At 41.9% G+C, this 23,171-nt stretch overlaps 1 pseudogene; it reads left to right on the top strand.

The window, feature by feature from the left end:
- Positions 1–16,118, top strand: part of LOC102268023 (sodium/potassium-transporting ATPase subunit beta-3 pseudogene) — a 57,702-nt pseudogene extending 41,584 nt beyond the window's left edge.
- The last annotated feature ends 7,053 nt before the right edge of the window (positions 16,119–23,171 follow it).

The raw sequence follows: 23,171 nt of genomic DNA, 5'->3' as shown, positions 1-23,171 counted from the left end.
TCTTCTGTCCATGGGGATTCTCCAGGCAAGAATACTGGAGTGGGCTGCCATATCGTCCCCCAGGGGATCTTCTCAACCCAGGGATTGAACTCAGGTCTTCCGCATTTCAGGCAGATTCTTTAGCATCTGGGCTACTAGGGAAACCCAAGAGTACTGGAGTGGGTAGTCCAACCCTTCTCCAGGGGATCTTCCCGAATCAGGAATTGAATCCGGGTCTCCTGCATTGCAGGCAGATTCTTTACCAGCTGGGCTACCACGTTTAGTTCTCTGGTTTTCCACAGCATCCCAATGGCTCAGTCAGTAAAGAATCTGCCAGCAATTCAGGAGACAGGAGACAAGGGTTTGATCCCTGGGTCGGGAAGATCATCTGGAGAAGGAAATGGCTACCCACTCGAATATTCTTGTCTGGGAAATCCCATGCACAGACGAGCCTGGCGGGCTACATACAGTCCATGGGGTCACAAAGAGTCAGACATGACTAAGCGACTAAGCACGTACTTATGCAAACTCAGTTGCCACACTTAATAGTCTACTCTCAGATGCCCTGATGAGATGTAACTGTCTTGGAGTCGGACAAAGTTAAGGATGCTTCTTCTGTGTGGGCAAGAGTATATTTTTCTCTTGTTGTTTAATGAATTACTGTAAACATAGCTATTGAACACAAGATACATTTATTATCTCCCAGTTTCAGTGGGTCAGGAGGTTAGTATAGTTTAGCTGTGTTCTCTGCTGAGGCTCTTGTTGGGCTGCAGTTAGGGTGTTGGCTGGACTGCATTCTCATTTGGAGAAGAATCTGCTTCTAAGCTTCCCCAGGTTATTAGCTGAATTGATTTCCTTCCCCAGTTCAGTTCCTGGGTCAGGAAGATCCGCTGGAGAAGGGATAGGCTACCCACTCCAGTATTGTTGGGCTTCCCTTGTGGCTTAGCTGGTAAAGAATTTGCCTGCAATGCGGGAGATCTGGGTTTGATCCTTGGGTTTGGAAGATCCCCTGGAGAAGGGAAAGGCTACCCACTCCAGTATTCTGGCCTGGAGAATTCCATGGACTGGTCACAAAGAGTCAGACATGACTGAGTAACTTTCACTCACTTCCTTACAGCCCTCTAGCTGAGGGCTCCAACTTTTTACTGACTTTCAGCTGCAGGCTGCCTTCAGATCTTAGAAGCCACCCACAACTCCCTGCCATGTGGGTTTCCTTAACATGGGGGCTTACTTCATTAAGCCAGCAAGGGGAATTTCTGACCTCAGGGAGGGCTCTCACCTGATTTAGTCAATCCCACACTTGATGATCTCCCTTTTGATGAACTAAAAATCAACTGATTTGAAACCTTAATTATATCTGCACAATTTCTTTTTCTTTGCCATATTCTGTTGTTGTTCAGTTGCTAAGTCATGTCTGACTCTGCGACCCCATGGACTGCAGCATGCCAGGCTCCTCTGCCCTTTATTATCTCCCAGAGTTTGCTCAAATTCATGTCCATTGAGTTAGTGATGCCATCCAATCATCATCTCATCCTCTGTCATCCCCTTCTTCTCTTGCCCTCAATCTTTCCCAGCATCAGGGTCTTTTCTAATGAGTCAGTTCTTCGCATCAGGTGGCCAAATTATTGGAGCTTCAGCATCAGTCCTACCAATGAACATTCAGGGCTGATTTCCTTTAGGATTGACTGGTTTGATTTCCTTGTGGTCTAAAGGGACTCTCAAGAGTATTCTCTAGCAACACAATTCGAAAGCATCAATTCTTCAGTGTTCAGCCTTCTTTATGGTCCAAATCTCACATCCATACATGACTACTGGAAAAATTATAGCTTTGACTATACGGACCTTTGTCAGCAAAGTGATGTCTCTGCTTTCAAATACACTGTCTAGGTTTGACATGGCCTTCCTTCTAAGGAGCAAGCGTCTCTTAATTTCAAGGCTGCATATTCTATTGGCTAGATGCAAATCACAGATCCTGCCCACTCTGATGGGAAAGCAATTATACAGGGAATGACCACAGTGGGTAGGGATTCATGGGGGCCATCTTAGGGTTCTGTCTAGCACAATAAGATTGTTCTTGATTCTTTCTTATTCCAGAATCACAGAAAACACAGGTTCCATAAAGACAGACTGGCCAATAGAGTTCTACTCTTTCTTGATTCCTTAAGAAAATTCAGTACCATGTACTACCCAGGTATTGGCAGTACTGTCCCATCTCTTTGCAGATGGCGGTGGTGGTGGGTGTGTGTGTGTGGATCTTCAGTTGCCCAGGTGTTCTCAGCCTTGGGACGAATCCTGTTTCCTTGGCTTTGGACTGAGGAGTCCCTACACTGCAGCTGCGTCTGCGGGCCTGGCCAGGCTGCCTTATGAGATGTGTGGGTCAGTTGTGGGCAATAGGAGCAAGGACTTCAGATTCTTTTTTTAAGCAACGTTATTGAGATACAATTTGAATACCTTAAAATTTACCCATCGTAAGTGTAGAGTCCAGTGAGTCTTAGTCTTTAAACACATTTAACCCAGCTCCACAATCCCATTTTAGAGTTCTTCCATTACCCTGAATGTTCCCTTGGGCCTTTCACACTCAATCTCTGCTCCCATCCTCCAGCCCCAGATAAACACAGATCTGCTGTCTGAATCTATAGTTTTGCCGTTTGATTCCCTAGAACTATTATATAAATAGAATCATGCGATCTGTGGTCTTTGGTGTCTGCTTGTTTCATCAAGCAGAATGGTTGTGAGGTTCATGCCTGTTGCTGTATAGGTCATTACTTCATTCCTCTTTATTACGGCTTCTTTATTTGTACCTCTAGTGCAAAATGCAAATGCCTGGCCCTTTGTTCAAAAAGCAGGGAAAAGGGCCATCAGCAATATTAAAGCTTAAAGCTTTTCCTTTTTACATTTCTACTAGCAACGTCTGAGGGTTTCTTCATATCCCCCCCAACACTTATTATCTGTCTTTTTGATTATAGCCTTTCTGCTGGAGGATTTGTTATGGTTTCTCATCATGGTTTTGATTTGCATTTTCACAATGATCAATAATACTGAACATCTTTTTATGTGTTTACTTGCTATCCGTATGTTTTCTTTGGTGAAGTATCTGTTTAAATCTTTTGCCCATTTGTTTTAAAATTGAATTGTTGGCCCTTATTATTGAATTGTAAGACTTAAAAAAATGTTCTGGATACAAGTTGATCTAGTTATATGATTTGTAAATATTTTCTCCTGGATGGTGACTTATCTTTTCATTTTCTAATACCGTCTTTTGAATAGCAAAACATTTTTAATTTTAATGAAGCCCATTGAATCAAAAACTCATTGGTTTTGTGGTCCATACTTTGTGTGACATCTGATTCTTTTCATTACTCTCTTTAGAGGAGAAATTGGGGTTGTGGTGAAAGGCAATCACCAATTTTTTACTTGTTTTGGGGGAATTGAGGGACCGATTAATCTTGATTGTATTATAGACATATACAGAGAAAATGAACGTGGTTTTTAGATGAACAGAACTTTGCAGCCTTTGCCTGGCCTCCTCCTCACTGCAGACATGCAGTGCGACATGCCTGGTGGAGAGGCTCAGGGAGGGGCTTAGAGATGATGGAGAAGAGTCATAGACTGAAAGTGTCACTCTCCACATGGAGGGAGAAAACACCACAAGAAAATTTTAGCGATCATGGAATCCTCTGACCCTGTATGAGGTTTTTTCCCTAGAAGATCTGACCTTGTGATTATGCTAGAAGGGGAATGGTTTGAGGCTGAAGCTCTAGTTTGTTTGTTTTTTTTTCCCCCAAAAATCTAAGCACCACTTGAAATTAATGATTAGTGGCCATCTCAGTTTTAGCTAAAACTGCAGACATGATAATAGGTGCGATGCTCATAGTATAAATGGTAAAGAGACATCTTTTACTCAGGAAAATCTTGTATTATTAATATCTTTCAGCTAGTTAAAAGATATTTACTTAACATCCATTATATGCCAGTCTCTGTTCTAGGTGCCATGGATACTTAAAAAGGGCAAAGCAAACAAAAATCCTTGCTCTTGTGGAGCTTACATTCCAGGAAGGGGAGACAGACAATACATAAAAAGTGAAGAAAATAACACCGTAAGATAGAAGTGACAGATGCCATGGGAAAAAAATAGCGGGGGTTGGGGGTGAAGGACACTGATGATGTTTCATATCATAGAGGGTGATCAGGGGAGAACTCAGTGAAGGGAGCTATTTGAGGTAAGGAAGTAATATCCGGGGAAAGAGCAAAAAAGGGAGAGCCTCCAGCTAGTGCTCAAGTTTCAAGACGATGGCTGGGCTAGGATATTCAAAGGCTGATGCGGAGGCCGGGGTAGGAAGAACAGGGAAGAGCGAAGTGGGAGACAAGCCAGAGAGGAAATGGGGCCGGATACTATCGGCCTCAAAACCCATAAAAACTTGAAATCTCACAGAGAGTGAACTAGAACACGTTTTGTGCAACTATAACATCCAAGTCTCTGTTCTGTTCAGGTGTTTAACAGTTACAATTTCCTCCAATGATTTCCTGAACAATGCAAGTAATTCAGTGTGTGATTGAATAGTAGTTAACTTTTAAAAATGGCAAATGATGCTGTGTGGATAATAAAAGATAACAAATGGATCTAAAATGTTACTACAGCTGCCAAAAAGATTAAAATACTGCTATGTACAATTGAATACAATTTAAATATAAGAATGCATCTATTTTTTTTTTTTTTTGAAGTAGGTTTTAAATGGATTAATTAAAAATAGAGACTGGGAAATGACAAAAATAATTTTTTACGAAGCAGGCTATAAATGGAGAACTACAGTGTTACAGTGAAGGTGTAGATTTAAAAAGTGACTCACCAGAACATGCAATTATTAGGTACAAGTAAGACGCACACTTCCTGGAGGAGGGCATGGCAACCCACTGCAGTATTCTTGCCTGGAGAATCCCATGGACAGAAGAGCCTGGTGGGTTATAGTCCATGAGGTCACAAAGGGTCAGACATAACTAAAGTGACTTAGCATGCACACTTAAAGATATTTTTACATATACCTGAGTAATATGGAATAATATGGACAGTGATTCAATCAGAATATCTTCGTGTGCACTGGAGGCACAACAGGAACACACTAACTCCGTCGGGAATGGGCTGGGCCATCGCTGGAGGTTTGTGAGCCCAGCTCACCATCTAAGAGGAAGTAAGTCTTGAAAGTCGAATGGCAATGTGACTCAGAAAAAGGTGTGGGCTATGTAGCTTAAAACTCAAACCAACATCAGTCATTTAAACCAGAAGGTTCTTGAGGCTGAAACTGGACTTTTAAATATAAACAAAGTATCCTGCCTCAGAGGGACTGAAGTAGGCCCGGAAGTCAGTTTAATGTTAATCTACCTGTTTCTGCCTTTCCTTGCCTTCATTTTTGCACAGCTTTGTCAGAAACCCATTGTTGGCGCCCTCTGGTGGCAGGTTCAAGCTGTGAACTAGAGACTGGCAACACCTTGCAGTTAAGGTGGCCTAATGCCTACTCGATGGACGTGAGTTTGAGTGAACTCCGGGAGTTGGTGATGCACAGGGAGGCCTGGTGTGCTGCAATTCATGGAGTCGCAAAGAGTTGGACATGACTGAGCGACTGAACTGAACTGAACTGAACAGTGCTTACTTGATGAGAAGTGCCTATACCAACTCATTGCTTGTAAAATCTAGTGTTTCCCTTTGTTAGTGATGCATATTCCAGAGTTACTTGAACGCTAAGTTGGGCTTACAAATAAATAAGCACGTGTAACATTTCTGCATGATAATAACATACTTTCAGAGTTCTTACTGTTAAGTGCTTCATGTTTATTAATTCATTTCAGCCACATAACAATTGTATGAGGTACTATTATATTCCCATTTTACAGAAGGGGAAACTGAGGCATAAAGAGGTCTCATCCATAGAGGGTGATATAACTAGCAAGTGGGAGAGCTGGGATTTAAACTCAGAAAGTCTTGTTACAGATTCTGTGCTCTTAACCTTTGCACCCTACCATGGCTCATGTGGCAGGGTATACAGTTGGTTTTGTATAATGCCTGGTTCTCTAGCACTGTCTTTTATTCTTCAAATACTTTGCTTTTTAAAAGCAAATCCAGGGGAAGTACTTAGATATATTTGTATGTGCACACACATAATATATATATTGAAGTGAAGTGAACTGAAAGTTGTGCAGTCACGTTTGACTCTGTGACCCCATGGACTATGCAGTCCATGGAACTCTCCAGGCCAGAATACTGGAGTGGGTAGCCTTTCCCTTCTCCAAGGGATCTTCCCAACCCAGGACAGAACCCAGGTCTCCTGCATTGCAGGTGGATTCTTTACTGAGTCACAAGCCCAATACATATACATTAAGTACAGATATCATTTAAAGACAGCCATATAAAAAGGAAGAACTATAAATATGAAGGAAGATAAATACATGGCTTTGAACTTTAAAAGTATTTGAAAATTTTTTTTTGTGGTGATGTATACATTCTTATAACATTTGCTGTCATTTATGAATTCAAGTCATTCTTCAAATTGGGATTGAAATATAGTTTGCAAGTCTTAATCTCTGTTAGTCTAATCTTCTTGGGAGTAGAATTAGGATATGATTTCTCTTTGAGTACCAGTAGTGGGGACTCCATCAATACTTACTGTTATGATGAGCAATGGAATGGATGAGTGGGTACATGAGCTAAACTTTATTCAAAGTATGGCATAGGCATTGTATTGATAGCAAGGGCTCATAGGCCGTTAATGAATTCATCACTTTCCTTGCTATTTTGTACTATCTCAATCTACAGCAACCGTAGGAGGTAGGTACTACTATCCCATAGGTAAGGAGACTGAAGTACAAAGGTTAAATAAACTGTCCAAGCTGGTAAGTAGCAGAGCTGAGATTCAAACCAGGGAGTTTGGCTCTGGAGTCCATGAGCCCAGCCACCATCTGCATGGCTTGAGCTGGCCTTGGCTGCGATGTGTGTGTTTACAGAGCTGCAGGGGTGCACACTGGGGGCCTTTATTTGGGGCTTAATTCTTATAATGGAAAAAGTATTAGGCATGGATGCCTTTCAGCTCTGGGAAACTGAGACTTTACACGCTTCCCCTGACTCTACAACTAAACTCACTGTGCCCGTCCCCCAATCCCTAAACTCACTCCTGTTTTCTGCTCCCTGTCTTAGTGAGGGGCAACAACAGTCTCTTGTCTGGGCTGCCTTTCTCCAGGGTTGTCCCTGTCCCATCCATCCTCCACATAGTACTCTAGAGTGATTTAAAAAAATAGACTTAATTTTCTTTTTAGTAGTCTTCGGTTCACAGCAAAATAGAACCTAAAGTACAGAGAGTTCCCCTTGCTCTCCCACACAGCCAGCCTCCTACACTCTCAACGTTCAGCCCCATAGGAGTGCATTTGTTAGAACTGATGAACCTATGTTGACACATTCTTGCCGAAGTCCACAGTTTACCCGTAGGCTTCACTCTTGTATATTCTGTGGGTTTGGACAAATCTATGACATGTGTTCACCATCACAGCAGCACACAAAGTAGTTTCACTGCCTGAAATAGCCCCTGTGCTCTGCCTGTTCGTTCCTTTTTCTCCTCTAACCCATGGTAACTACTGATCTTTCCTTTTTACTGTCTCCATAGTTTTGCCTTTTCCAGAATGTCAGTATAGTTGGAATCATACGGTATGTAGCTTTTTCAAATTGGTTTCTTTTCCTTAGAAATATGCCTTTAATTTTCCTCCATATCTTTTCATGGCTTGACTGCTCATTTCTTTTTAGCACGGAATAATACTTCATTGGACTTCCCTGGTGGCTCAGTTCATAAAGAATCCACCTTCAATGCAGGAGACCCAAGTCCAGTCCCAGGGTTGGGAAGATCTCCTGGAGATGGGAATAGTAGCCCAGTCCAGTATTCTTGCCTGGAGAATTCTATGGACAGAGGAGCCTGGCGGGCTACAGTCCATGGGGTTGCCAAGAGTCGGACACAACTTAGCAATTAAACCACCACCACCAATACTTCATTATCTGATGTATCATAGTTTATTTATCAGAGTGATCTTTCAAAAACACAAATCTGATTGCAGTTCTCTCTACTTAAAATCCTCTAATAGCTTCCCCGTGGATAAAAAATAAACTCATTAGCATGTGATCCAAAGTCTTCATAAAAATAGCCTTGCATTCTTCTCCATTACCTTCCCCATGGTACTTGGTTCTCCATTCTTAATGAACTTTTTTCTGTTCCTCAAAGTGACATATTCTCACTTACCCCAGGGCCCTTGCACTTGCTTCACATCCCCCTACTCTAGCTCACTGTTGTCTTCCTATTTGGTTGTTCAGGGTGACTTCAGCATCCTTGTAGGTAGTCCATTCAATATTTAGAAATGGAACTTTTATGGTTATATTTTTAATGTCCTTTATACAAATGTCCCACACTTTAGTTAATATCCTGGTATTCAGGTAAAGTAAGTTCATTTTCTAATCACAAATGTGGTCAAAATGTTAGTGGAATTATGTTAAAAAAATATAGGTCAGGAAAAAACAATTAAAGACATAATATATATTTAGTTAGCCCCAAATGAAGGATTTGTATTTAGACGGTTGCAGTTGAAGTTATTTTTCTCTTAGTAATTATTTATTGTCACTGGAGGTAGTTTAGTTTTACTGAAATAAATCTGATTAAATTACGAAATTAGAATAAATTTACTTTTATGGTTTTTATTCTGGGCCTTCTTTTCATTGGATCATTAACTGGTGGTTCAGTTTATTTTTAGTGTTAGTGTGTGCACCTGAAATGGTGTCGGTTCTATGACTTCAAATTTAAGGTTCCAATGCTCTTCTTCTCTGTATGTGTCTGCTTTTCTTTCTGAAATGACAGGGTTGGCATATTTTTAAACATTTTCTGAAAATGTCTATAAAGCAAGTTCAAAAGACCTGAACTTTTGTTCTCACTCAACTGTGGAAAAAAATAGAGACTATTAATGTATTTACTTTTAAATGAGTAGAATTGCAAGATAAACTATCTGCTAGGTTACTGCAGCTGTCTAACATTTGTTAAGGGCTTAATACATAGCAGGCACTTTCCTGTAAATTGTTTTCTTTAATTCTTGCTCCAGTCTCACAATTTATGTAGAATTTCCTCCATTTTATATGAGCCAAAACAGAGTCTAAGAGGTTGAATCACTTGGCCAGGGGCACATAGATAAATTGTGGGCCCCAGAGAATGTGTTTTTTTTTCATTTCATAGCACAGTTTTTTGATGACCAGGCCAGCTTCTCAAATCATTTTTGGATTTCTTTAATGAGCAGTCAGTGGCAGGGAGCATGCACACATAGAGCAGGTGTGATGATAAAATAGTCAGACTCATTTTGTGGGTGGTTATGGGAATCATTCTCATTGTTTTCTAGTCACAAGCTACATTGTGTACAGTATATATCCTTGTGGGTAGATGGGTGTGTACATGTATACGTGTACAAAAGCCTGCCTTGGAAAGGATGCAACAATGCCTTTGTAAACTTCCAAAATACAACCAAATCATATAGACAAAACCTAAGTTGGCAGCCAAATGCTGTGATAACAGTACCTCAAGGCTCAGAAAATAAACATTTTAAAGGGGTTTTACAATCTATTAATAGTATTTTTCACGCTCATTCTTTTAAGTTGGTGCTTGGCACTGATCGGCTATGACCTTGGTTATCCTCGACTATGCTTTTGGTTATTTATTGTAGCTGTATTGCCCCGGCCTGCCATAGGCAAACACTCTCCCAAAAGATGTTTTTAGAGTATATGTTATTGATGTATAGCATAAATAAGTTTCAATGTAGACAAACCACAAGGCACAGGTTAATGGTTTTAATGAAATGGACTCGCCCATGTAGCAGACACCCAGATTAAGAAAAAGAACATTACCAGCATCAGAGAAACATCCTCATATCTGGTCTTAACCACATCACCCCCTCTCCAAAGGCTTCTACTCTCCTGGCTTTTATCACCAGTTTTGCCAGTTTTTGAACTTCATGTAAGTTGAACCATAGAAAATTTTGCATTTTTTTTCACTTTTCAACGTTTATTTTGTGAGATTCATCCATGCTCTTACATGCAGTGTTGGTTAGCCACTTTGATTTCTACACAGCATTCTTTTATCTGAATATGTTACAACTAGTCCATTCTCTTGTGGATGTACACCTGAATTTCCCCCAGTTTTTGTTATGAATAGTGCCCCTCAAAACATCCTCATATGTATCTTCTGACACAAATACACATATATATCATTGGATGAATGCACAGGAGTGGATTGCTGGGTTGTGAGGTATATATATATTCAGCTTTAGTAGATGCTGTCAAACACTTTTTCCAAAGTAGTTGTGTCAATTTAAATTCCCATTCATAATTTAGAAGAGAGTTTGCTGCTCTGGATCTTTGCCAGCAACTGGTATCATTAGCTTTTTTCATCTTAGCTGTTTGGTGGGTAGGTTCATCATAGTTTTATTCTGTGTTTCTCTAATAACTAATGCAGTTGAGCACCTTTTCACATGTTTATTGGCAACTTGGATATCCTTTTATTGTGAAAAGCCTGTTCACATCTCTTGCCCATTTTCTATTGGGTCGTCTATGTTTTTCTTACTGATTGTAGAACTGTTTTATGTTTATCTCCCAAATGACGTACTGGCTGGAGGTAGTGTAGGAATCCTGGGATCCTGGAAGGGGGAGAACAGAAAGGAGGTTGGGTCACCTGGGTAAAACCTCACTTGCTTCTCCTTTCAGCCCCAACAGCAGAAAGGTATTTTAGGTAGCAAGGCCTCTAGTCCCTGGTGGCTCTGTGTTTCTCCAAGAGATAGCTGGCCCCACTTCTTGCCTATTAGTGTGCATTTTGAAGCCCCATCACCTGGAAATCTTACAGTATTCTAAACATACAGTTTCAGATGCTCTTAGCCAGTCCCAAACTTGGGTGTCATCTCCATTTCCTCACCTTTCCTCCCAGCCCTCACCTCTCCAGTCCCACCAAGTCCTGGCAATTCTGTGTCCAAAATATGCATCCAGGGACTTCCGTGGTGGTCCAGTGATTAGGACTCTACACTGCCACTGCAGGGGCCACCGGTTTAATCCCTGGTCTGGGAACTAAGATCCCACTGCAAGTTGCATTTTGTTTCACTTTTCTTTGTTATTTTGTGAGATTCATCCATGTGAATCTCATGTTTATCCACTTTCATTTCTACACAGCATTCTTTTATCTGAATATGTGGCAAAAAAAAAAAAAACAACAAAACATCCAGTAGGATCGCTTTACCCTACTTCTACCACCAGCACCTGGTTCAAGGCATAGCACCCTTCCCCAAGGTCCATGAGATGGCTTCCAAATGGCCTCCAAGTGGCTCAATGAACTGTTTAAAACACAAGTTGAACCCTCCTTGAAGTTCTTTATTCTCATGTTGTTATTCTTCATACCCCCTCTTCTTGGACTCATGGCACCACCACAGTTGGTAATTACATGTTTCTTTCTGCCTTTGTTCTCATGCCTGTCTTCTCCCCTGACCTGTCAATTCCACGAAGGGATCAGGCCTGCTTCGTGCACTAGTTCAGCTCAACAGTTGGTGCATTTGAACACGAGAGGTTGAATGAATACCCCGTGTCAGATCTGAACCAAGTCCCTGCTGTCCCCGTCAGGTGTTCATCCAGCCTCTTCTGAGTATTTCACGTGATGAGGCTCTCACTAAACCTGAGGTCACCTGTCCTGCATTGGAAAGGAAAGCAACATACCTCACTCAGTGTTCAAAGAGGAGGCAAAGTGTGTAAGCCGAAGGAAGCCTGAGGTCCCAGCAAGACGGGAAATAGGAAAATCTTCTCAGGGCACCCATGTCCTTGCTTAATTGTTTTAGTTGGAAAACTCCCCTTAGTCAGCAGATGCAGCTCCTGACTCTTTGGCCCTCACTTCCCTCCCACCCATAGCATTTCTAGGGAACACAGTGCACTTCTGGGGGCAAAACAAGCTTGTGTGTTTGTGGGGTCTATCCTGTTCCCATATCCAGCCTCTGACCTCTCCCTCTGGAACTGAGGTCAAAGTGGAACATGACATGACCTGGGGCTCCCAAAAGGGCCTCACCCATCTCTCAGTGGCCCAGTCCCTTACCCAAGTGTGGATTATTGAACACACTGTCATCAAAGGTGGTAGCAGGGAGCTAGACGTCCAAATGCATTCCCTGAATGAGACAAGACAGTGGTTTGCAATTCTGGCTGTATTGAGGCCGGGTCCCCAGTGTGGTTAGTCTATTAAGTAGGAATCTCACCCTGTGATGATCTCAATTAATTTGATGTTTTCCCTAGTTCCCTTTAGATAGTCTGTACTCAGCACTGTGGGTTCATGAGCAGTTTTAAATCCAACACAGGGAAAGTCCTCCTTGTATCCCCACGGTTCACAGTCAAGGCAAAGTCTATCAGTATAGCTCAACAAGGCCTTGGAGCCAGAGACAGATGAATTCTAGCTTGATCCAGGCACTTGTCAAGTGGGACCCTGGACATTCACTTACCTGGCTGAGCTTCAATGTCTTCCTCTGCCGTGTGAAGCCACTTCTTGCCTCTAGGGCCATTGTGAAGATTCAGTAAGTTATGGAAAGTGTCCAGCACTGTAGCTAGTTCAGAGTAGGTGTCCTGTATGGGATGATTCGTATTTCAAACAGTTTCCCATCTTATGGGAAAGATGACCAAATATGGCTTGTGAATCTGTTTCATTGTTCTGGGAGGTACTACATTTACTCTTGATTTCAGGGCAGTATTTGCTGAATTGCTATAGTGTGAGGTACTGAAGGCTCATTGGCATTTCTGATGGGGAGACAGAGGTAAGGCGTAGAAACTGATTTGAGCAAGTGAACTGGAAGCAAGTCCAAACTCTGAAGCTTTTAATACTCTATCTTCAATTCATTCCCAATTAATTCCCATCAGTTACGAGTAAGGAGGACTTTAGTTCCCTCTTTTCCTAGCACATATCTGAATAATTAGAATCCCCCAAATACCCTTCTTTTTTTTTTAACTTACATAGTTTATTAATTTCCATACATACAGGCCAATGAGGTACATTGTTTAAAGTTCAGGAATCTATAGACAGATTCTCTTTAATGACATTGTTCTATTTCCAAGGCTATAGAAATGAGTCAGTTATGCTTCTTCCCTCAGCTGAAATTGTTGCATCAAATCTGTTATCAAAGTCAAATGTATTGAATTAATCAATCTTTTCTTTTCTTTTCTATTTTCTCCGCTACCACCCATGTCTAGGTTTTCCCAGATTACTACAATAGACTTGAAAAAAAATGTTTATTATGGAAAAATTCAAACTTCAAACATACTAAAAAATAAAGAGAATATTATATTGAACGCTCATGTACCTGACATAAAACTGCACCAATTGTAAACTTTTTGCCATTCTTCTCCTTCATTTTTTTCTGGACTCATAGAATGTCCGTGTGTATCTCTAATAAATAAGCAATTTGTGTCCCCCACAGCTTTTTCATTATTCTTTCTCTAATATCATTTTTCTCACCAATCCAAAAATTTCCCACCCAAATATCCTACTTTATCCAGTAATTCTGGACATGTGCTCTTGTGAGCCTTTTGAGTAATACTGACAATAAAGGAAAAAAAGAAACAGTGAAGACTTGAGGGGGAGGGAGGGCCCGCTAATTTTCCCTGGGTAATAGAAGTGTGGATGGTAATTATTTTTCTCACCAGTGTCCCACATTTAGTCAGCCATAATGTATTAGCATTATTATCAGAATATGCTCCCCACCAAACTTTCTAAATTAAAACACCAGGCAAGTTAATTTAAATGCTGCTGTACCTGTGAAGTACCAGTTACCCTATATAAAGTGGTCAAAGCAGAGAGCAGGAGGCTCAGGGCACCTTGGGGTCAGCCATACTGGATTAAAAGCTCATCAGCACTGAGAGGGAACACGACTGTGGTTTCTCTTGAAGAGTACAAAGGGCTTATTCCATCAATGGTAGATGCTCAGTAAATAGTGGCTAAGGTGATGAAGGAAGCTAGAATCAAGATTGCCGGGAGAAATATCAATAACCTCAGATATGCAGATGTCACCACCCTTATGGCAGAAAGTGAAGAGGAACTAAAAAGCCTCTTGATGAAAGTGAAAGAGAAGAGTGAAAAAGTTGGCTTAAAGCTCAACATTCAGAAAACGAAGATCATGGCATCTGGTCCCATCACTTCATGGCAAATAGATGGGGAAACAGTGGGAACAGTGGCTGACTTTATTTTTCTGGGTTCCAAAATCACTGCAGATGGTGATTGCAGCCATGAAATTAAAAGACGCTTACTCCTTGGAAGGAAAGTTATGACCAACCTAGACAGCATATTAAAAAGCAGAGACATTACTTTGCCAATAAAGGTCCATCTAGTCAAGGCTATGGTTTTTCCAGTGGTCATGTATGGATGCTAGAGTTGCACTATAAAGAAAGCTGAGCACCCAAGAATTGATGCTTTTGAACTGTGATGTTGGAGAAGACTCTTGAGAGTCCCTTGGACTGCAAGGAGATCCAACCAGTCCATCCTAAAGGAGATCAGTCCTGGGGGTTCACTGGAAGGTCTGATGTTGAAGCTGAAACTCCAATACTTTGGCCACCTCATGAGAAGAGTTGACTCATTGGAAAAGACCCTGATGCTGGGAAATATGGAGGGCAGGAGGAGAAGGGGACGACAGAGGATGAGATGGTTGGATGGCATCACTGACTCGATGGACATGGGTTTGGGTGAATTCCGGGAGTTGGTGATGGACAGGGAGGCCTGGCGTGCTGCGGTTCATGGGGTTGCAAAGAGTCGGACACGACTGATCGACTGAACTGAAATGAAGGTGATGAATGAATGATTCTTCTCTTTCAATCACCTGGCAACATTTGCTTTTTATATTTTCCTCAGTGACAAATGCCTGCTTAGCTTAGATCCCTCCAGACAGGGACACTATTTTTCAAACCAACCAGTTGATAAACATTTACTGAGTTCTTATTATATGCCAGGCACTTGGTATGCAGTTGTGACCAAAGACAGTCATGTCCTTGCTGCCGTGGACCTCATAAGCTGGTGGAGAAGACAAGATGTAGTCAAATTAAATAAAGAAAGAAGACGGGAGACGTCAGGCTCCCACCATCGGAGCGGCGGCCCGGCGCGGCGCAGCGCCGACAGCTTGAGCTCTCGTTGCAGCGAGTATTCCGTTCCGGTCGCCGGGCAGCGCCGCTCGAGCCGCAACGCGCCTCCACGCTCCTCGCCGCTTCCAACCCCGCGGCCGCCGCTCCCCTAGCAGTCGGCACACACACCATGAGGACGTCAACCAGAGCCTGGCGGAGTGGAAGCTGTTTATCTACAACCGGACCACCGGAGAGTTCCTGGGGTGCACCGCCAAGAGCTGAGGTTTGATCTTGCTCTTCTGCCTAGTCTTTTATGGGTTCCTGGCTGCACTCTTTTCATTCACAATGTGGGCCATGCTTCAGACTCTGAACAATGAGGTTCCAAAATATTGTGACCAGGTTCCTAGTCCAAGACTGAAATGGTTTTTCCAAAACCATTGTCGGTGTTGGACTTTTCATTCAGCCTGTCTGATTCAGAATCCTATCAAGGGTACATTGATGACCTTAAGAAATTTCTAAAGCCATATGGCTTAGAAGAACAGAAGAATCTCACAGATTGTACCAGCGGAAATTTTTGAGCAGAAGGGTCTAGAATACACTGCGTGTCAGTTTCCTCTTGCCTTACTTGAAGCATGCAGTGGTGTGGATGATCCCACGTATGGCTACCAAGCAAGAAACCCTTGTATTCTTGTGAAAACGAACAGAAAAATTGGATTAAAGCCTCAAGGAGAACCAAGGATAGACTGTATTGGAAAGAGTGAAAGCACTGGAGTTCTATCCACTTATTCTCCCAAAGGAATGATAGATTTAAAATATTTTCCATATTATGGAAAAAAAACTGTATGGGAGCTACCTGCAGCCACTAGTTGCCGTCCAGCTCAGCTTTGGTAGTGATGGTGACGTAGAAGAAGTAATGGTTGAGTGCAAGATTGATGGATAACCCAACCTAAAAACCCAGAATGACCGTGACAAGTTTTTAGGATGAGTTGCATTCAAGATCACCACACATGCATAGTAGGAGTTAGGATGTCTCCACAGAGTAAACGTTGTGTTGTCTGTCTTCATTTTGTATCAGCAGGACTTGCCATTCCAGAATTATGAGACCACCTTGGAGAAACATGGAGTGGTACATGACACTGGGATAACATAATGTACTTCCAGATAATAGTGGTCCATGTCTTTCTAAGTAACTGCCTGTTGCCTCTGCTGCCTTTTGAACCATGTACAGACACCAGATAGGGACTGTGAACACCTGATTCTGAACATGTAGGTTGGGGGTCTTGTCCAGTTTTTATGTGGTTTAATTGCCAAGTGTCTAAAGCTTGAACGTGCTGTGCTATGTAAATATTTTATAGATTTAACACTGGTTAACTGTCATATTTTGATGCCAGCAAAGTTTTAGGGGATAAAATGGTACCTGATCGATATCAAATGACTTTATAGCTGCAAGAAATTTAGTGTGTGGAAAAGTTCTGTATGTGAGGAGGAATAAAGGAAAATAAAAGTGTTCAGTTCAGTCACTCAGTTGTGTCCAACTCTTTGCAACCCCATGAACCGCAGCACGCTGGGCCTGCCTGTTCATCACCAACTCCCAGAGTTCACCCAAATCCATGTCCATCGAGTTGGTGATTACATCCAACCATCTCATCCTCTGTCATCCCCTTCTCCTCCTGCCCTCCATATTTCCTAGCATCAGGGTCTTCTCCAATGAGTCAACTCTTCTCATGAGGTGGCCAAAGTATTGGAGTTTCAGCTTCAACATCAGACCTTCCAATGAACACCCAGGACTGATCTCCTTTAGGATGGACTGGTTGGATCTCCTTGCAGTCCAAGGGACTCTCAAGAATCTTCTCCAACACCACAGTTCAAAAGCATCAATTCTTCGGTGCTCAGCTTTCTTTATAGTGCAACTCTAGCATCCATACATGACCACTGGAAAAACCATAGCCTTGACTAGACGGACCTTTGTTGGCAAAGTAATGTCGCTGCTTTTTAATATGCTGTCTCAGATCAGATCAGATCAGTCGCTCAGTCATGTCCGACTCTTTGCGACCCCATGAATCGCAGCACGCCAGGCCTCCCTGTCCATCACCAACTTCCGGAGTTCACTCAGACTCACATCCATTGAGTCAGTGATGCCATCCAGCCATCTCATCCTCTGTCGTCCCCTTCTCCTCTTGCCCCCAATCCCTCCCAGCATCAGAGTCTTTTCCAATGAGTCAACTCTTCGCATGAGGTGGCCAAAGTATTGGAGTTTCAGCTTTAGCATCATTCCTTCCAAAGAACACCCAGGGCTGATCTCCTTCAGAATGGACTGGTTGGATCTCCTTGCAGTCCAAGGGACTCTCAAGAGTCTTCTCCAACACCACAGTTCAAAAGCATCAATTCTTCGGCGCTCAGCCTTCTTCACAGTCCAACTCTCACATCCATACACGACCACAGGAAAAACCATAGCCTTGACTAGACGAACCTTTGTTTGCAAAGTAATGTCTCTGCTTTTGAATATTCTATCTAGGTTGGTCATAACTTTCCTTCCAAGGAGTAAGCGTCTTTTAATTTCATGACTGCAGTCACCATCTGTGGTGATTTTGGAGCCCAGAAAAATAAAGTCTGACACTGTTTCCACTGTTTCCCCATCTATTTCCCATGAAGTGATGGGACCAGATGCCATGATCTTCATTTTCTGAATGTTGAGCTTTAAGCCAACTTTTTTCATTCTCCACTGTATGCTGTCTAGGTTGGTCATAACTTTCCTTCCAAGGAGTAAGCGTCTTTTAATTTCATGGCTGCAATCACCATCTAGGTTAAAAAAAAAAAAAAAAAAAGATGGACAGATGTGTAGGTGCTGCAGAGGAAATAAACTCTTGATTGGGAAGTCAGGCAAGAGTTCCCACCTGAGGAGGGGACATGTGAGTTGAGACCTGAAAGGTTAAAGCAGGAAGGTGGGTTGTGATGGAGAGTGGGGTTGTGTTTTAGGCAGAGAGAACAGCGTACAAAGAGATCCTCAAGTGGCAGACAGCTTGGCTTCTTCAAGGCGGTGAGGAGGCTGGTGTGCCTGGAGCACTGTGAAAGATGGAAGACGGGGGTGTGGTTGGCGTGAGATGAAGTTGGACAGGCGGGTAGAAGCCAGATCATGCAGGGACCTGGAGGCTGTGGTTATGCATTTGGGTTTATTCTGAGTACAGTAGGAGCCTGCCCTTGCTTCCTCCAAACTTACTTCACCTGCAGTTTTTTTTTTTTTCACCTCTGTTTTTGGCAATTCTATCTTTCCAGTTGCTTAGGCCAAAAATTTTGGAGTTATCCTTAACTCTTCCCCCACCCCGCCTTACACTACATCTTCCTTGACAACAAATTCAGCTGCCTGTTCCTTTAAGTTATAATAGACTCTCACCACTTCTCATCACTTCCACTCCTTCCTGATCTAAGCCACCATCATCTCTTATCTGAATTACTGGATTCACTTCCCAGCATCTTGGGCTAAAGATGCTGTCAGATTATCTCCCTCCTGTAGTCAAAACCTTGTAATGTTTCACCATCTCAGAGTGAAAGCAAATCTTACCATTGCACAATCTGGCCCCTCCCTTGTTATTTCCTAGATCGTGGGTACAAAATCAGAGGGGGAATCAGAGGCTATAACCATTTATTCACTCAGTTAGTCCTTCAACAAATAGTTATTGAGTATCTGTGATATGTCAGGCACTCCTCTAGGTGCTTGGAACACACTGGGGACAGATAAAAAGCCTCTGCTTCATGGAACTTACACAGTAAAGAAGTAAATTACATAACTTGTTAGAAGGAAATAAGTGTTAGGGGAAAAATAGTTAGGTTAAGGAAAAACCCAGAATCTTGGGTGGGGAGAGATTGTAATTTTATATAGGGTAGCCTTGCCGAGAATGGAAACAGTGACAGACTTTATTTTTTTGGGTTCCAAAATCACTGCAGATGGTGATTGCAGCCATGAAATTAAAAGATGCTTGCTCCTTGGACGAAGAGTTATGACCAACCTAGACAGCATATTAAAAAGTAGAGACATTACTTTGCCAACAAAGGTCCATCTAGTCAAAGCTATGGTTTTTCCAGTAATCATGTATGCATGTGAGAGTTAGACTATAAAGAAAGCTGAGCACTGAAGAATTTATGTTTTTTTTGTGTGTGTGTGTTCATTCTATAACAAGCCTTTATTTTTTATTTTTTTAATATAAATTTATTTATTTTAATTGGAGGCTAATTACCTTACAATTATTGTATTGGTTTTGCCATACAACAACATGAATCTGCTACGGGTGTACATGTGTTCCCCATCCTGAATCCCCCTCCCACCATTCTCCCCATACCATCCTTCTGGGTCATCCCAGTGCACCAGCCCCAAGCATCCTGTATCATGCATTGAACCTGGACTGGCGATTGGTTTCATATATGATATTATACATGTTTCAATACCATTCTCTCAAATCATCCCACCCTCTCCCTCTCCCACAGAATCCAAGACACTGTTCTGTACATCTGAGTCTCTTTTGCTGTCTCGCATACAGGGTTAGCGTTACCATCTTTCTAAATTCCATATATATGCGTTAGTATACTGTATTGGTATTTTTATTTCTGGCTTACTTCACTCTGTATAATAGGCTCCAGTTTCATCCACCTCATTAGAACTGATTCAAATGTATTCTTTTCAATGGCTGAGTAATACTCCATTGTGTATATGCACCACAGCTTTCTTATCCATTCATCTGCTGATGGACATCTAGGTTGCTTCCATGTCCTGGCTATTATAGACAGTGCTGTGATGAACATTGGAGTACACGTGTCTCTTTCAATTCTGGTTTCCTTGGTGTGTATGCCCAGCGGTGGGATTGCTGGATCATAAGGCAGTTCTATTTCCAGTTTTTTTTTTTAAGGAATCTCCACACTCTTCTCCATAGTGGCTTTACTAGTTTGCATTCCCACCAACAGTGTAACAGGGTTCCTTTTCTCCACACCCTCTCCAGGATTTATTTCTTGTAGACTTTTGGATAGCAGCCATTCTGACTGGCGTGAAATGGTACCTCATTGTGGTTTTGATTTGCATTTCCCTGGTAATGAGTGATGTTGAGCATCTTTTCATGTGTTTGTTAGCCATCTCTATGTCTTCTTTGGAGAAATGTCTGTTTAGTTCTTTGGCCCAGTTTTTGATTGGGTCATTTATTTTTCTGGAATTGAGCTGCATGAATTGCTTGTGTATTTTTGAGATTAATTATTTGTCAGTTGCTTCATTTGCTATTATTTTCTCCCATTCTGAAGGCTGTCTTCTCACCTTGCTTAGAGTTTCCTTTGTTGTGCAGAAGCTTTTAATTTTATAGGTCCCATTTGTTTACTTTTGCTTTTATTTCCAATATTCTGGGAGGTGGGTCATAGAGGATCCTGCAGTGATTTATGTTGGAGAGTGTTTTGCCTATGTTCTCCTCTAGGAGTTTTATAGTTTCTGGTCGTACATTTAGATCTTTAATCCATTTTGAGTTTATTTTTGTGTCTTGCATTCCTATACACTAATAATGAGAAAATAGAAAGAGAAATTAAGGAAACAATTCCATTCACCATTGCAATGAAAAGAATAAAATACTTAGGAATATATCTACCTAAAGAAACTAAAAACCTATATATAGAAAACTATAAAACACTGGTGAAAGAAATCAAAGAGGACACTAATAGATGGAGAAATATACCGTGTTCATGGATTGGAAGAATCAATATAATGAAAATGAGTATACTATCCAAAGCAATCTATAGATTCAATGCAATCCCTATCAAACTACCAATGGTATTTTTCACAGAGCTAGAACAAATAATTTTAAAATTTATATGGAAATTAAAAAAAACTCAAATAGGCAAAGCGTTCTTGAGAAAGAAGAATGGAACTGCAGGAATCAACCTGCCTGACTTCAGGCTCTACTACAAAGCCAGAGTCATCAAGACAGTATGGTACTGGCACAAAGACAGAAATATAGATCAATGGAACAAAATAGAAAGCCCAGAGATCAATCCATACACCTATGGACACCTTATCTTTGACAAAGGAGGCAAGAATATACAATGGAGAAAAGACAATCTCTTTAACAAGTGGTGCTGGGAAAACTGGTCAACCACTTGTAAAAGAATGAAACTAGAACACTTTCTAACACCATACACAAAAGAATTTATGCTTTTGAACTGTGGTATTGGAGAAGACTCTTGAGAGTCCCTGGGACTGCAAGGAGATCCAACCAGTCCATCCTAAAAGAAATCAGGTCCTGAATATTCATTGGAAAGACTGATGCTGAAGCGGAAACTCCAATACTTTGGCCACCTGATGTGAAGAACTGACTTATTTGAAAAGACCCTGATGCTGGGAAAGATTGAAGGCGGGAGAAGGGGATGACAGAGGATGAGATGGTTGGATGGCATCACTGACTCAACGAACATGAGTTTGAGTAAGCTCCAGGAGTTGGTGATGGACAGGGAAGCCTGGCATGCTGCAGTCCATGGGGTTGCAAAGAGTTGGACACGACTGTGTGACTGAAGTGAACTGACTTGCCGAGAAGGTGATATTAGCACCTTCTAACATAAGTGGAGGGAGTTAGCATTGCAGGTGACAATCGTGGCAGGATCTTGGGGCAGTGGAGCAGTGACCTCTCTTCAGGGTGATGCGGGCTGTGGCTGCCACGTAGTTTATGCTACCCACAGCCAAGGACAGGGAGTGGTGGTCATGGCTAAGCCAAATAACTTGGGTTGGGACAGTGAGTTTGCAGGACTTTCCTGGTGGTGGAGTGGCTAAGACTGTGCTGCCCATGCAGGGGGCTCAGGTTGGATCCCTGGTCAGGGAACTAGATCCCCCATGCCACAACTAAGAGTTTGCGTGCTGCAAATAAAGATCCCACATGCTGCAATTGATTGAATATCAGAGATCCTGTGTGCTGTGACTAAGATCCAGTGTGGCAGTAAATAAATAAATATTAAAAACAGAAGTGTGTCAGTTTCTAGGGATATACCATAAAAAACAATGAGCTCTCCATGTGGCCTTGATGACAATATATTTGTCAGATCTCTACTTCCTTTAGAATTGGATTCCCAGAGTGGACTCTGAGTAACAGTTGCCAACAAAAAGATTTCAAAGAGCAAATGTTTGGGAAATGTTGCTTGGAGTTTCACAGGGGACATCAGTATATTAAAGGCTGTGTGGAATTCTGTGCTGAAGAAGCATGTTTAGCTCAACATTTATTTATTTTTATATTTATTTTTGGGAGTATGTGTGCTTATCCGTGTTTGACTCTTTGCGACCTTGTGAACTGTATGTAGCCCACCAGGCTTCTCTGTCCATGGTATATGGACAATGGAATTTTCATTTCCATGGTATATTTCATGGTTGCCGTTTCCTTCTGCAGGAGATCTTCCCAACCCAGGGATCAAACCCATGCCTCATGTCTCCTGTATTGGCAGGAGAATTCTTTACCACTAACGCCACTTGGGGGGATAACTGCTTTACTCTGTTACACTGGTTTCTGCCATATGTCAATATGAATCAGCCACAGGTATATACACATGTCTCCTCCCTCTTGAACCTCCCTCCCACCTTCCACTCCATGCCACCCCTCTAGGTTGTCACAGCACCGGTTTGTAGCTCAACATTTATTAAGCTAATTTAGTTGTGGAATATATATATATATTTTTTGGAAAATAGAACTCCTAGTCAAATTCCACAGAAGTACATATTTGGAAATCCTTATACAGACAGATTGGAACCAACTGATCTGGGAAGATTCATTTGGGTTCTCACTAGTAGCAGAGTGCTTGGGGAAGCTGGAAAACAAAGCTGGTTGCTGGGTGAGCAGAGTCCTCCAACTAGGAAAGTCTGGATAGTTATGAGATTAAAAAAATGGCTGGGGATGCATCTAGGGTCAGATAATCATTAATCAAGCATCGATTCAATGTTTCCTTTCTCATGGCATGCTGAGAGTTGGCAAACTTTTCTGTGAAGGACCAGAGAGTAAGCATTTTAGGTTTTATGGGCCATATGGTAGTGTGAAATACGTTAATGAAGGACATGGCTGTGTTA

This window comes from Bos mutus, chromosome 4 (assembly GCF_027580195.1).
Source record: "Bos mutus isolate GX-2022 chromosome 4, NWIPB_WYAK_1.1, whole genome shotgun sequence".
In the NCBI taxonomy this organism is placed as follows: domain Eukaryota; kingdom Metazoa; phylum Chordata; class Mammalia; order Artiodactyla; family Bovidae; genus Bos; species Bos mutus.
The sequence above is the reverse complement of the archived record's forward strand: the minus strand, read 5'-3'. Positions and strand labels throughout refer to the sequence as shown.